General features: G+C 43.4%; 1 long non-coding RNA gene across 1 annotated transcript in view; it reads right to left on the reverse strand.

Moving 5' to 3' along the window:
- LOC111094562 overlaps positions 1-15,963 on the reverse strand; it is an 88,487-nt gene extending 72,524 nt beyond the window's left edge. Inside the window, exons 1-3 of the long non-coding RNA XR_005385736.1 lie at positions 15,824-15,963; positions 8,536-8,601; positions 6,820-6,933 (exon numbers count right to left, since the gene is read on the reverse strand). This is a non-coding gene — a long non-coding RNA (uncharacterized LOC111094562). The remainder of the gene's footprint in view (positions 1-6,819; positions 6,934-8,535; positions 8,602-15,823) is intronic.
- Positions 15,964-16,044: the final 81 nt, after the last annotated feature.

Raw genomic sequence — 16,044 nt, forward strand, 5'->3', positions numbered from 1 at the left:
TCCTCAATCTGCATCTTCATGTTTCTGAGGCTTGGTTTTCCATTCTACTATGTATGATGTGTTGGGTCCAGGATTCGGTGTAGGGATTTATGTAAGGAAGTGTGCTTTCTCAACTATAAAGCCAGCACTTTCCATCAACAAAAGGCCTGCAGTACCTGGCACGTAGGGGTGATTAATAAATTGCCACCAGTACTGGAGCTCTGGGTCACTATAGTTTAAAGGCAAATATGAGACAACCCCTGGCAGCAGGATCTTCTGTATTACACTTCAAACGCTCCTTCCACACTAAAGACTCAGCAATTTTTACTCAGCATTGTGAAGGCCAAGAAGAAATCAGGTTATAAATCAGCCTTTGGACTTTTCTGGCTTTATTTTGACTCTTGTTTGAAATATTGCTTTAAAAAAGAAAGACCAGGTCCTGTAGTCTTAATATAAAAGCAGATTAAAATCCCAGTTCCATCATTTACAAGTTTGATGACCTTGGGCAAATGACCTGACCTCTCAAAACCTTGGCGTACAAACCTGAATAACATGGATACTGATACCTCCCCCTTTGGACTGTTGTAAGGATTAAATCCAATAAAATACTGTATACGAAGGTTTTAACCCGTCCTGGAAAACAATAAATAGTGACAATAATAATGATACAGTTAATGTGGCATTATAATTTTATTATTATTATTATTATTATTATTATTATTATTATTATTATTGCCAACCATGCCAGGCAATTTATCTGAGCTCTTGTTTTCTCAGATTTGTCACAGTCAGCGCTCCCGTCAAGCAATCTATTTACATTGTAAATGTTTTTATTAACATTTATTATTTGACCATTTGTAAGCTGCCTCTACCCAATAGTTAGTATCTCCCTTGGCGATAGTTTGAGAATTAGATATAAGATTTACACAGATAAGAGCCTGTCTGTGAATAGCAACAAAGAGACAGATGCCTCTCCTTTCTCGGGCTTGGGATGCAGAAACATCACAAGATACTTCGCACACACTTAAAATTGAGGAAAGCAGTTGGTTTCCATGTTGCATATCACTTCCTTCTTGACATTTCCCTCTGCCACTCCTCACCGTGTAGCCAAGAAGCCAGGCGACTCATAGACTGGCTTCTCGAGAACTGAACTACATTGAGGCCTCCCCTCATGTTTATGTAAAAACTCAGGGCTGGCTTTCAGACCCCTAAAGCACTCTGCCACGGTGCACACAGCCTCAGATTTTCAAACTGCAGGCTAGGAGCTGGAATATGATGAGAAGGAGTTGAGGTGGGGTGGATGGGGTATCTCCTGTTCCCCCAGGGATTCAGTTCAGAGGGAGAGGGTGAGACAGGGCACCTCACTCCTAATTTCTGCAAGGCCCTCATGACCCCTCTCATTTTTCCTCGGCGCAGCCACTTCCAATCTGCAGCCTGGTGCCTCTCACATCTCCCTGGAGGGAACCTATGGAGCAGAACGACTCTCTAATAAACAGGACCATCGAAATTTCATATGCTCGGTTCGTTTATTTATTACAAAACGGAGTAGGGCAAAACATAGCCATTTTCTCTTCTGATTATTATTTTCTTTGTTACCTTTTACAAGCAAACCAACAATGCTCAGCAAAACTCATCTCCTTACAAATGTTCGTATCCTGAAATCAACTTTTGGTGCTTATTCCTAATACTGTACAATTTAGTGGTTTCAGGGAGTCAGAGGCTCCAGCCTTGCCATTTGCTTACATCAGGGTTAGAGTTACATGACCCCAATTCATCTAGGCTAAATCACCCATTCCATCACACTGGATGCTCAAGGAGAAAGTCCTATGGGAGAGGGTTGTCGAAGAAATAACACTTGTCTTGCCTCTACTCCAGTAATGTCTGGTGAGCTGATTTGTTTGCATGTGCCAGGCCCTTGAGACACTAGAACTGCATTGCTTTATGCACAGACTTTATGCAATGACTCTCAGCCACACTGAGGTTGTCAGGCAAGGGAAGTAACGTGTGGCTGGAACAGTTTATATCAACCCCCTTGTATTCTTCATCTCCCCAAGCCAACCCATCCCTACCCCCAACACACAGGAGACAATTCGTAATTCTCACTCTAGTCCCAGCTGGATCATGGATTCCACAATCCTCTCTCACATGCCTTGCAGACATAATGTAACTGGCAAGCTATTTACCCCTTCTAGACAGACAAGGCTGTGGGTGAGGCAAACTGTCTTCTTATATGGAAGTGAGAACTTCAGCATGACGCCAGCAGACCACGATGGAGTAAGAGGGATAAGGATGACTTTACTCAGCAGGCCAGATCCTGACCCAGAACAAATTCCTCTCCAAGAGAGCTATTGCCTCTTCCTTACCCTTCCAACTGGAGAGTAAACCAAAACAGCCTATTAACTTGCTAGCAAGCCTACTAATTTGCTGGTAGCATATGGACAACCTCCTACTCCAAATACCCTAGCCACATGAGCCACTTTTGTTGAGACAACCATTACTCACTTGGTTGCGTCTTTCATTTTCCTGTAATGAAATGAATCTGTTCTCCACTTAATCAGGACATTCCTAAATTTCATTTTTCAAGTCTACAACTCTAAGGGTGTCAGTAAAGTTAATAGAAAATAGAATTGTCATATTGTCATTTTAAAACAGCATGTCAGAAAGGAAGCATCTACCAGGCACAAGATGGGGACTCTAGATTACCAGTGGATTTCTGATCCTACAACTTCAAAAGTGACCATGCCCAAATCCAGGCATGCCTGCTCTCAACCCTAATTGTGATCATTGTCCCTACTATAATTATGTAACTTCATTTCGTATTAAGTACATTTAAGAAACATGAGTCAAAAAGGAAAAAGTATTTCTATGTAAGTGTCATTGACGGGGTGCCTGGGTGGTTCAGTCACTTAAGCATCTGACTCTTGATTTCGGCTCAGGTCATGATCTCAGGGTTGTGAGATTGAGCTGGGAGTACAGCTTGCTTAAGATTCTCTCTCTCCCTTTCCATCACCCGCCCTCTCGCTCCCCCCCCAAAAAAAATTGAACATCTTATGGAAAATCAATAAGCATGACTCTCTAAAGCAGTACTATCCAGTAAAAATATAATGCAAAACACATATGTAACTTTCCATTTTCTAGTCATCACATCTACTATCATTTCAACCTGTAATATATAAAATTATTAATGAGATATTTTGTATTCTTCTTCTGTGCTATCTTAGAAATCCAAGTATATTTTAGACTTCTGGCACATGCTACTCCTGACCAGCCATGTATCCAGTGTCCGATAATCATAAATGACAAGTGACTACCATATTGGACAGTGCAAGTCTAAAGAATTGCAATTCATTTAACAGACCCAACTATTATAGACTAAGGGAAACTTTAGATAGATAGTTATTGAACTCAGCTTGTGCTGGGTCTATAAGTTCTCCCTCCATATTGAAGACACTGAAATTAGAAATTACAATGCTTCACTGTGAATATGATTAATGCAAGAAGAAAAACCAGAACTCAAATCAGAGAAAACATACTACAGGGAGAGTCCTTTTCTCTCCATCAAAAAAACATGACAAAGAATGTAGGTTTTAAACAAAATGCTTTACATATACATATAGATTTTTCTCTTTAATGATTATCTATGTTAACCTACTTTTAAAGAAATTAAGGGCAGCCCGGGTGGCTCAGCGGTTTAGCATCGCCTTCAGCCCAGGTCATGATCCTGGAGACCTGGGATCGAGTCCCACGTCAGGGTCCCTGTATGGAGCCTGCGTCTCCCTCTGCCTGTGTCTCTGCCTCTCTCTCTCTCTCTCTGTGTGTGTCTCTCATGAATAAATAAAAATCTTTCAAACAAATGAAATTTAAAAATTAAGACTTTTGGGGCACCTGGGTGGCTCAGTTAAGTGTTTGACTCTTGATTTCCGTTCAGGTCCTGATCTCAAAGAGACAGTGGGATGAGCTCCACCTCCCACTCAGCACTGAGCGAGGACTCTGCTTGAGATTCTCTCCTTCTCCTTCTGCCCCTCACCCTGCTTATGCTCACTCTTGCTCTCTCTTCCTCTTTCTAATAAATAAATAAGTCTTTTAAAAAAATTAATACTTCTATTAACAGGTGCTTGCCATTTGATTTTTCTTGTTGTTTCAAAACAAAACCAAGTTGTACATTTTTATTACAAATTAAAAAGGGGGGGGTCTCAAAAATCTCAATGTGGCCAAATATGAAAGAATTTTAAAACTGTCAAGGGCTAAGAGTGGGGGACCTGTTAAAGGTGTATTGAGAGAAATCAGGCTTTTTTTTTTTTTAATTAAAGCACATTTGTCATTACGAACAAGAAAAGTCTTTAGGTAAAAACAATTTTTAAAACCCCATGCTGCATCAATAATGCAGCTAGTTCTAGTTATCTGATCAGGGGGTGGTAAAAAGTAAGCATTTAAGGCCTCCAGGGCCAACTTTTGCTGGTCTCTTACAGTTGGGATTTCGCATTCACTTCTTCACATGAGATCACTACACCTGGTGATGGTGGAGGAGGTTAGAGTCCATGCTTCAGGCCCAGCCTGCTTACTCAGCCCCACTAAGGTGGAATTCTCAGCTGGTGGACCAACTGTTTTGTTTCTTCGCGGTTGAGTGGTTTGGGGTTTTCTGGGCATCTGGGCAGCTGAGCATCCACGTAGAGGTGGCTGCTGACCTTGGGCCTCCTCTCTTTCAATTTCTTTACCTTCAGTGTGAGGACCATCTCTCCTCCAATATTGTGGGAAGGGGGCCATGGGGCTGTCTGCAGCTGCAGCTGCTATGGCTCCCCCCCGCCCGGGGTGCGATGATGACTGGCCCCTCACCGCGAGGCTGCTCAGGGCTTTCGGATCCCCTTCTACTTTTTTACTTAAGCAAAAAATACTGGTAGCAATCGCCTTTGATAAAGGGCTTCCATTGTACCAGAAGTCATTCGAACTAATTCCTTTCAACGGAATTCAACAGATGTTTACTGAGCATCCCCTCTTTGTCCTCACTGACCCCGAGGATGACACGGGGAGTAGGAACCAGGAGAAAAAGAATAAAAATAAATGTAACAGAACAAAGAAGAAAAATGTCAGAGAAGAGATCAGGTTTCATTAGAGAATCAAAAAGATAATCCATGAAAAAAAAATGACATTTGAGATAAGCCCAGAAGGCCGAGGAGATTTTCAATCACAAAGGAAGAAGGAGGTATTTCGTGAACCGATTTTGGCCTTTTTCTGATAGGCAGTTTTCCTCTCGATAATGTCAGTGCTTACGGTCACACAGATCAAATGGTTCAAAAGTTCTCATGGAAAAGATGTAGGGATTTTATCTGATGATACATTCACCAAGAGCAAGGGAAATATGAGGTCAAGTGTAGGAGGAAACCAAGGGCCCAAGAGCAGTCAAGGGATTGCGAGCAAAGAGGCGAAGGAAGTAAGCCACCCTACAGGATGTAAGAATTTACGAGATGATGGTTCTAGATTGTGGGCAAAGAGGCAAAGGGAGTTAGCCGCCCTACAGGATGTAAGAGTTTACGAGATGATGGTTCTAGCAACTGGATAAAATTAGATCAGAACAAGGAGACGCTAAGGGCACAAATATAGGCTGGCGGTGTTCAGGTTGGGGCCAGTACCAACTTAAGGTTCATCCCCACTTGCAAACCCTACCAGTCTGGGCAAATCACTTAGCCCTCTGAGCCTCAGTTTCCCATTATCACAGGAGTGCCATTAGGATCACGTGAGACAAAGGACGGAAAAGTCCTTAGCCAACTGTGAACATTACTCAGATTTTAGGTGTGAGATATTGCTATGATTAACATTACCATCAGGAAGGTGCTGTTTATCCCAAGGTGGGGTAATAAGATCCTGGAATGGCGTGAAGGCAGTAAAGCACTGACAAGAAGAAACAGACACAAAAGATAATGAAGGAGACCCCAGTGACCCCAAAGTGGGTCATTGATCGGATTGGTGGAGGCTGGGGCCACAGAGCCTAAGTAGGATAAGAAAAAAAATCATTTCCCATTAATGCCAACCAAGGAAAGGAACCTCAACTTAGGCATTTGTGGCATCAACACAGCAGGCTTTTCTACTGAAGCTACCACTTGGCTTGCATTTCCTACCCCATTCTATGTCCCAGTACCCCCAGCTTCCACCGGAGATTAGAGGTTTTCTTTTTCTCTCTCTCTACCCTGAAATTGAACCGCAGGACATAGAGAAGCATGTGGTTTGGTGGGCTAAAAGTTCTTGTCATTTATCAACTCCTGCTTTCAAGGACAGAAATGACAAATGGAATGCGGAGGCGCTGTTACTTGTACAGATAAAATATGCTCTAAAAATTGATAGGATGCACACCCACCATTCTCCTCATTGCTGGCCACTAATATATCAACTGTCACCAAGTGATAACAGCCCACAACCGCCAGTGGCTAGGTATTGATTTCTCCTGTACTCAACAGCAACTGAAGGTAGGCACACACGCATGTGTACGTGCGCACTCACACACACAGATGATACTTCCAAGCTTACGGCCAAGTAAATTAAATATGTCTCTCTCAGGAAACATATTTTCATTTTCTAAGACAAGATTTTTTCACCCTTTAATAAGAAGCAACTGTTAAATAAAACTTTATTAAATTGCTTATAAGGAGATGTAACCACCCCAATCCCACCCTTACTCATACAAAAAAAAAAAAAAATCTAGATCAGCACTAATCCTATGGCTTCTCTCAGTTCCCTTCATGCCATGAGTAAGGCAAGTTCCATAAGTAGAACAGGTAAACCGTTCACAGGATGGTAAAGATACCAAGAAACAAGCATCATATCCTCTGCACATCCAATTGTACTTACCTTTCAAGGTTGTCCGTTGTTTTGAATTATGTTGTCCAACTTTCTTCCATTAGAGTGGATAATGGAGCATGAACTCTATTTGGCAAGATCTGTGATCCAGGAGTAGGCCAGGCCCTAGCAAAATTATGAAGTAGGAAAAATTATATTTTTAATATCTTGGATCTCTCTTTTGAACATCTTCCTTACCTGGCTACTGCGTCCTCCCTCTCCCCCTCTGATCCCTCTTTCAGATCTTCTCTCTCCAATGATATCCCACAATCTAGATCTTTCTTGTACGATCTTGGGTTATTCACATTAACATATCCTGTACTCTATTCCTTAAAAGACACAGTTTCTATGTTAAAAAGAGTTTCCTTGGTGGTAATGTAAGGCCTGTGGCTAGCCAACGAGATTTTTTATATCCTTCAAATCACACGGTACAGTGCAGGTAAAGAAAAATATTTTGGAGTGCTTGGGGAAGCACAAACAGACCCATAAGTCAAAGGAATTATTAGTGTCATAATTATTTCTCTTCCTGCATTAAGGATCAATGGTGTGTTGGAGCTGGCTTGTGCTGGCATGCAAGAAGAGACTGTGCAAAACTCTTCCCCCAAGTCCACATCCAGTGACATCATGCTGATATTTTGAAATCAACCATGGCAAGAGCATTTACACCATGGTAATTGGCAAATGGTACAATCAGGCCTTCCTTCTGTACCCCCAGAGAACCAAGTTACCTGGGTATCCCTGCATAAGATCAACTGGCTCCCCCATGCCCTTCCTGCTCACTGGTAATGCTAGCACCTACACTACCTGACATATGGAATATGAAATACTTTAGTTAAATGAAAATACACAGACACACTCCAACTCTACACGTGCGTATACACACACACACACACACACACACATACACACACACCTGAATCTAAGTGTTCAGACTCAGAACACTGACTATATCTGAGGAATAATAAAGGACAATTTTATTTTCTATTTTAGAATATTCACTTGGTTTACTGCCAAAGGCCTGGAATTCCTGGAGAAGCAAGTATTAACAACTGTCAGGATAAGAAGCTATTTAAATATTGCAGAAAGGCATATTATGGTTCTTTCCAGTTTTAATAACCTCTTAGGAAAAAAACTAATTTTTGAAATTGCAAGTTGTCCAAATAAGTCCTTTTAGCTTCTCAAGTTGTACCAATAAGGTTAATGGACGCCTTGCCTAGCTGTATCCCATCCCTGCTTCCAACTCAAGAATCACAGCCTCTCTCCTCCACCCCTCACCTTCTGCCCATTGCTCCACTGAGCTCCAAGAAAACACTCTGAAAAGTCCCATGACCCTCCAAATATCCAGGCCACTTCTTGGTCCTTTTAGGCCCTCTGTGGCACTTGGCACCACAGTCTGCTCCACTTGGCCTCATCCTGGCCATGTCTATTTCCTATGGTCACCATTGTGTATCAGGACCCCTCACTGGAATTCATCGAGGCCACTGTCTGCTTCACAGTTCCTGGCTCTCATTTTCCCTGACTCTTTGACTCTTGTCCCTCGGGTGTGCACCCACACTTTGGCTGCCATTCCTCCACTTTGCTCAGAGGATTGTCGGATGCCTGGCACACAGAAGGCTACTATTAGATATGCATTCATAAATCAACATGTATTTCATAGCCCACACACACACAAGTGCACACACACATAGCATTATCCCTCCATAAGGACACACTCCTTAGCACACTCACCCATATGTAGACTCTCCCCCTTCCTTCTAGCACATCTGGCTCCTACTGCAATGCTCGTCTTGGCCTCTAGGGGGCAAACTGTGCATCAGTCCAAGCTTGATGTTGGAAAAGTCCTTCCTAAAATTCTCCCCTCCCTTTAATTGCCTTGAGCTGCTCACCTGCAGTCTAGGGAATAGGCCTCTTCCCTCTGCCTTTCTCCTAAAGGCACAGTCTTTGTCCTCTAGTCTCTCTTATAGAATCATCTCAGAGAATCCCATGGCTTCAGCTTTCATCTCAACATGCTCATAATTCCCAAATGCAAATCTGGGGAACTGAATTAAATCTTTATTTGTAGATTCTACAGACTCCCAAACCTTGGTAAGTCCTACACCACGCTTTTTTATCTTCTCCCTTTTTTATCCAACTCCCAATTAGTCCAATGACTAATAGGTCCCCCTCCCACAATTTCCATTCCCTCACTAACTCTCGTCCACTCGGCCTTTAGAGAGCTTTCTCCACTCGTTTCTCTGCATCACCACCACCTGCTGCCATAGTTCAGGCATGGGGTATTTTGCAGGAGACCCATCACAGTGAACTGCTAACAGACCACCCCACAGGGTGACTTTCTTCCCCAATTCTCCTTTGAATTCACTTGGTTAGACATGTCTTTCTGATGTCACTCTTTGGTATTTCCCATTGCCAAGTGCAACAACATAGCAGTGTCTGTCTAAAGTGATTAGCAGATTGCCTACATCACAATCCCCTGGGAAGCTGGCTCATATTAAAGATTTTTTGAACCCCACTTCAAACCAACTGACTATGACTAAATCTGTGGGTCCCAGAAAGCTGTACATTCAGTCAGCTCTGTAGATGAGGCTTCAACCCGTGGAGAGCCACTGCCCTGCAGCCTCCTCCATAGGACATGTAAGGACTCTTACATCTAGCCCCTGCCCACCTTTTAAATCTTATTTTCACCAGCTCCTTTGCTCCATGCCTTTATGCAGTCTGTTCCCTCTGCCTAGAATGTCCTTTGGCCTTTTGCTGCCGAATCTCACTCAAGTTTAGCGCAGGTTCACCTCTGCTGTGACATCTGTGATGCCCATGGTTATAAGCAATTCCTAGCTCCTCAGTAATTCTCCTTCTCCTTGATTATACCTTTATGACAGGGTATCTCACTGCATGAATGTAAGATTTTCATATCAATTTCCTCGTTAGGTCAAGTACTTCTTAAAGGCAAGAACCAGGTTTTATTTATCTTTTCACCCCCCAGTTTCTGACACATCCTGAGTAGTCAGTAAAATGATTTTTGAATACATGACTGAATAAACAAATCTTGCCTTCTGCCTCCACGATACAAACATCGGACCCTGCATAAAGCAGCATTTAGGAGAAAAACATTTAAATCTAACCATAATGGTGCTGACAGATCCCTGATGAACCTGAGGACCAAGAGGACCTGAAGTTTATTCCCAAAACCCAGAGAACATCACAAGGAGACAGGTATATCTAGATCGCTCCTCCCAGCCAAGGGCATGGACATAGATTTGGCCAGTTTGTTTAATAGAGCCAATCATAGAAAAGGCAACAGTTAAGACCTAATTCCCAGACAGAGGGGGAACTAAAGATACCTTTTAAAAAGGTGAGTGGCAGGAACATGGCAGGGACGCCAAAAAAACAAGGCTCTGGATGGGTTTTGCCATCTGTCATGTATCTGGCAATTGATGGCGCTGTTTGTATAACCTCAGGTTCATGATTTGAAGGTCACATGATTCCTCCTTTCCAGGAGTTTCCAGTATAGATAGAATACCTAAGTGTAGCACATGGCAACAGCCCAAGGATAAAAACAAAGTAGCGTGGTGGAAACTGCGAATCAAGCTAATATGAAACAAAGTCCACAGCTGCAGAGGGAATACCAGGGAAAGGAAGAGATCAGATTATTTGTAATCGCAGAAGGCTGGCACCGGAAGAGGCTAGGGAGACCATGCCACGCAGCACTCTTATTTTATAAAGGAAAACGAAAGGCAGACTTCAATAACCTTTTCCAACGCCATTCAAATAATTTATCTAACCAGGAAAGCTTCCGGGTAAAAGTGAGATAAGGTTGGAGAAAGAGAAGGAGAGCTTTGCACAGGGGTGTTTGGGAGGAGGAAATAGCAGGAGGATGGGGAGAAAGAAAGAGGCTTTGGGGAAGGATAAGAGGCAAATGAGTCAGGTCGTGAGAGACAAATGTGGAAAGTGCTGGGTGAAGCAGACCATAGCTCCCAAACATCCAGTGTGCTATGCCAAGCAGCGAGTGGGGCAAGGGAGAAGGGTTCAGTCTGGGAGAAGATGTTTGTCCCTGGAGAACATTTTTAATCACCCTCCCCTCCCCATCTCACCCCACCACATCCCCGCCTGAGCAATACACCCAATGCTTTGCATATAAGTAGTGTCCCCCACATGCCCAGTATGGGCTGACTTACTACTGAGCCCCCTCGTACTTCATGCTTTCTCCTCCTTACTCCTCTGCCACAAATGCAGTTATGCACATGCTCTCCCTGCAGCTCTAATCTGCTGACCTTCTCCCGTCAAGGAACTTCTAATTTCAGCTACTTCTCCTTCATGCTTTGCTTTTATTTCTTTTCTCTGATTTGATACATATGCAAGTAATCTGTAGGTCAGGCCCTAAGATTCTAGGCCTATTTGTTACTCATACTGTCAAATCTTGGAAGCTGACCCATGATCAAGGATCATGGAATCCCTTGCATGTCTGGTGGACACTTAACCTGCCATCATATAGTCTTTCCTGATGCCCATCTTGGCCCATTGCCCTCCAACCAGATAAATGTGTGTAAACGTATGTGGGGTGGCTGGAGGTGAATCTCAGGGGGTTGAACTAATTATGTCCTTAGTTCATAACACATTCACATCCTCAGTTTGAGAAAATCCTTTATTTACTTTTCCTTTTTATTTCTGTTCTCCATTCCCACCCCCTGCATAAGCAATGGTATCTATGTGTTTAGTTTCTACCATTTTATTTGTAAGTGTCCTTGTAAAAACATATTGTTATTTTGTACATCTATTTTTAATTCATGTAAGTGGTATTTCATATTTTTTCACTCAACACTATACTTTTAAGATGCATGCATGTTGCTATGTGTGCTCCTAATTGTGGCACTGTGGGTGTCAAGGAACACCAGAGCTGGAGAGAAAAAGTGGTAAAGGTGAATTCTGTTCTAGAGCTATCACAAAGGGAAAAGAGAGACCTCAGAATACAATTGGGTTCAAGTCCAAATACAATAAGGACAAGTGAGGACTCATATCAGAGGAGAAGTGTAGGGATCGGGGATGGAAAATCCCTAAGAGGAAATATCAGAGACAGGGGGATTCTGGTTAAACCGACTTAACAGGATTCTTGCTGGAGGCAGGCAGGGTGATAAGATATCGAGGATGAGGGATCCCTGGGTGGCACAATGGTTTGGCGCCTGCCTTTGGCCCAGGGCGCGATCCTGGAGACCCGGGATCGAGTCCCAGGTCGGGCTCCAGGTGCATGGAGTCTGCTTCTCCCTCTGCCTCTCTCTCTCTCTCTCTCTCTCTCTCTCTCTCTGTGTGTGTGTGTGTGTGTGAGAGAGAGAGAGAGAGAGAGAGAGAGAGAAACTATCATAAATAAATAAAAATTTAAAAAAAAGATATCGAGGATGAGGAAGGACAAATTATGTCAGATATTGAGGGTAGGGGACTAAGTGGGCCAAGGACAGGGGTCAAGGGTGGGGTTTGGGAGTCTAGAGGACTAGATTTGGGTCCAGGAGAGTTCTTATTATAAGCTACAACATGCCCACACCATCTCAGGCCCCTCAGCCCTTCCACCCTGCACCACCCTCACACACACACAATGCTCTTGAGAATGTCATGACACGTATTTCCTTATGGATCTGGGTGAGATTCTTTTAGGGACATATTCCACAAATTAAATTAAGCTCTGTAAGACAGATGATATGGAGATACAGGAATATATAGGTATAGATGTAGATGGGTAAGTGTACATGTGTAGGGGTACCTGTGTAGGTGTAGATGGGTAGGTGTAGACATGTGGGTGTGAATGTGTAGGTGTACATGTGTAAGTATAGATGGGTAGGTGTAGATGTGTATGTGTGGAGGTATTGGTATACATGGGTAGGTGTAGATGTGGTATAAATGGGTAGGTATGGATGTGAAGGTGTGGATGGGTAGGTGTAGATGTGTAGGTATATATGTATAGATGTAGATGAGTAGGCATAGATGGGTAGGTGTAGATATAGGTATGAGTAGATTTAGATTACAAAGATAAATATAGATATATTTAATCTATACCTTTTTTTGACTAAGAATATGCTATGCCAGATAGAACCACCCCCTACTTCCTCCACAGCCCTTACAAATTTCTAGCATAGCACTTGCTAGAGCACCCAGAAAGGAAGGGGCCCCAGTTCACATATCTCATACTCAAATCATAACCAGATTTCAAAATTAAAACAACCTCTCTACAAAGTTTTCCTTGACTCCACCAGCTAAAAACACTGGTGTCCAAATTCTCAGTACCTGTTTCTTGTGGTCTGATAACCCAAATCTCTCTAAGGACACTAACCTCCCCTCCAAGCTCTAAATGCCTGAACCAGGATTCCACCGTGAGTCGTCTTGATTACTTGGCTTGGAGATCCTAACAGAACTGAGATTGATTCTCTCCTCTGTCATTTACAAGCTGTGTGGCCTTTGGGCAAGTTCATTAAACTCTTAGCCTTAGCTTCCTCCTGTTGATGCTGCCTGTCTTAAAAGATTATGGAAAAACTAAATGAGAAGTTACAAATAAAATACATAAGCCAGTGCCTAATACATAATCCTAGCCCAATAAGTGTTGTCCTCATTATTACCAGGCACCTGGACAGAACATGGCACAGTCCCTTAAACACTGGGCACTCAGTAATTGTGCAGTGAATGAACGAGCCTCAGAAAGGCTGACTGCCTTGCCCACGGCCATCTGGCTAGTAAGAGTCAAGGATCTACTTGAACCCAAACCTTCTCTATGGCCTATCTTCTCTAAAACTCTGCTAGTTGAGATTTTCAGAAAAATAGCTATAAGACTTAAACAGTGAGATAAGAAGGATTGGGGGAATCGCCATCACCTCAGTTAGAGAAGTAGGAATCAAAAGTATGGTAAAGGCCTGTGTCTATTCTCTATCTCCTGACACCCCAGCTTGGTGGTGGTGGTGGTGGTGGGAAAGCTCTGTGAGATGAAATACACATAAAGTACTTGGATCTGTGCCAACACATGCCAAGTATATGAATTTCGGTGATTATTATTACCCCCTTGGCCCACAGGCACAGAGTTTTGGCATCTTCCCACATAAAGCAACCACTTCCTTAGCCTGAAGAAAAATCTCAATTTGAACAATTTTCCAACCCTTCTCAAATGAGGCTGTTCAGATTCAGTAAAACACAATCTTTGTGACCTAAAGAACTCTTGGAAGCTGATTAAAATGTTCCAAAGTCTTCACGAACATCAAATGGCTTTTTGCAGTCAATATTTTCGTGCTCTGGAGTGAAAGAATTGCAATTATGAAGATCAAACGTAAGAAGTCAAGAAATCTGTCTAACTGAACAGGAAGACCAGCACATTGGTCAGTTCACTGTCCCACAGGCCCTGGTCCGAGGGAGAGGCATCTGGAGACCAGGCAGGATTTACCCAGAGCCACCAAATCATGGATCGAAGTCAAGAAAGGAAAAGAAATATAATATCCAAAGAAAGTTTGAAATGATAGTGTGAATAAGAGTGTGTCTCCAAAAGCAAAAGTCTAGGTGACCAGGAGTATGTTTCCATACTGGGTTCAATGAGGGTCAAGCAATTTGGAAGGAAAGGCCCCAAATTGAGCCCAACAATCAAGGGCTGCCTTTAAGTGAAGAAGTCCTACAAAGGAGAAGCTAGGAATATTGATCTTCTTAAATCCTTGGCAATGCAGGCTCTGTTTCTTGTGATGGCCAGGATCCCAAAAACTATCCACCCAGACTGCTGAAAGCTAGCTAGGAGATATGAGTGACAGTGAAGGGGACACTCAGTGTCACATTGAATGCACACAAGGCCAAGTGTATGTTTGACTTGACTGCATGGAGCTTCTTGGGGTGCCTATATCCCATGGGGTGAGGCCAGCAATGGTGTGACTAAGTCACACAGCAAGGGCCTGTGGGATATTCCAGCAAATTGGCTGAAAAGGGGAGACCTAGAGTATCACAAGGCACGCAGTAAGCACAGATGTCTCTGGAACCCTGAGCTGTTGAACTCTACTCATTACAAAACAGATCAGATGTTGTCTATTCCTTGCATGATTTTGTTGCAGTTGCCCCGGGAGGCCCACCAGGACCCACAGACTCAGGTCATAGCCCCAAGGATGTTTTAGCTTCTCCAGTAAAGTCTGCTCCCCACCATGCAGGGATGGCCCTGCCTGCACTGCCAAGAGACCTAAATCATAATGAAGGTTAATTTTGCATGGGATGGTAAGGCCAGGCCTGGGAGAAAGGGCTCTGCATAGCTCCATGAAACAGTGTTCACACTTGACAAAGGCAAACCTGACTGTGATGGGGAGAAAGGAGTCCCTTCTCATGAGCTGTCACCACCCACTGCAACAGAACCACCTGCCAGGCTGCCTGGGTCCTGGGCACCAGGAGGCCCAAACAAAGAATCCTGTTTCTCTACTCCTTTACCTCATGTATACCCAGTGTATGTTTATCTCAGAGGCTTCATTCAGGGGGAGCCCACCAGCCCCACCTCCTACAGGAAGGGGGTGCACCTCACCAGTCCATTCATCTTAACGCAATGCCTGAAGTCAGCCACAGAAGGACTTAGATTGCAGTTGAGCACCAAGTAATCGATCGAATCGTTGGTGATAAATCCAATCCAGGCACCTTACTTAATGACTGAGAGCAGTTAAAGATACCCAGTGGCACTGCCTGGTCATGGCTGTTTTATTCTCAACTATATGCATTTGTGCTCAAGTAGGGGAGGCTTGGGGCCCCATGGCTGACCTATAAGCAGAAAAAAAATTTTTTTTGAACACAAACAGTGAAATTTTGCTCAGTTCTCCAGGGAAATGTTCATCTCAGCTTCTTGCTGCAGTCAGACTTTTTGCCTAGATTGGGGGATTGTTCTCAGAAATAAACGATGAATTTGCCTTGAGCTGGATCAGGAAGCAGGGCTGTGATTCATTGGGTGAAATGCAGGTCACCCTTCTGTAAGAGCATCAGTGCCAGTTATTCTCAGCCTATATGAAGACTGCATTGTGGGCGTCATGCCAGATCTTACCCCATTTTGTTCCCCACTCTTCATTTGCCTGCTTTGTTCATCCAAAGGATTCGACGATACCCAGTGAGTTGTAAGCAGCATATTTGGGGAAGGAGGAGCTCATCCTACTGTAATGGCAGGTGCCTCGATGACTAGCTGGTTCTGAGTCAATGACATCACTGTCATCCAGGGAGTGAAAGAAAGCACAACTTCCTCGTCACTGCAAGACTCATAATGCACAT

The sequence above is a fragment of the Canis lupus genome, chromosome 38 (genome assembly GCF_011100685.1).
Source record: "Canis lupus familiaris isolate Mischka breed German Shepherd chromosome 38, alternate assembly UU_Cfam_GSD_1.0, whole genome shotgun sequence".
NCBI classification, from domain to species: Eukaryota; Metazoa; Chordata; class Mammalia; order Carnivora; family Canidae; genus Canis; species Canis lupus.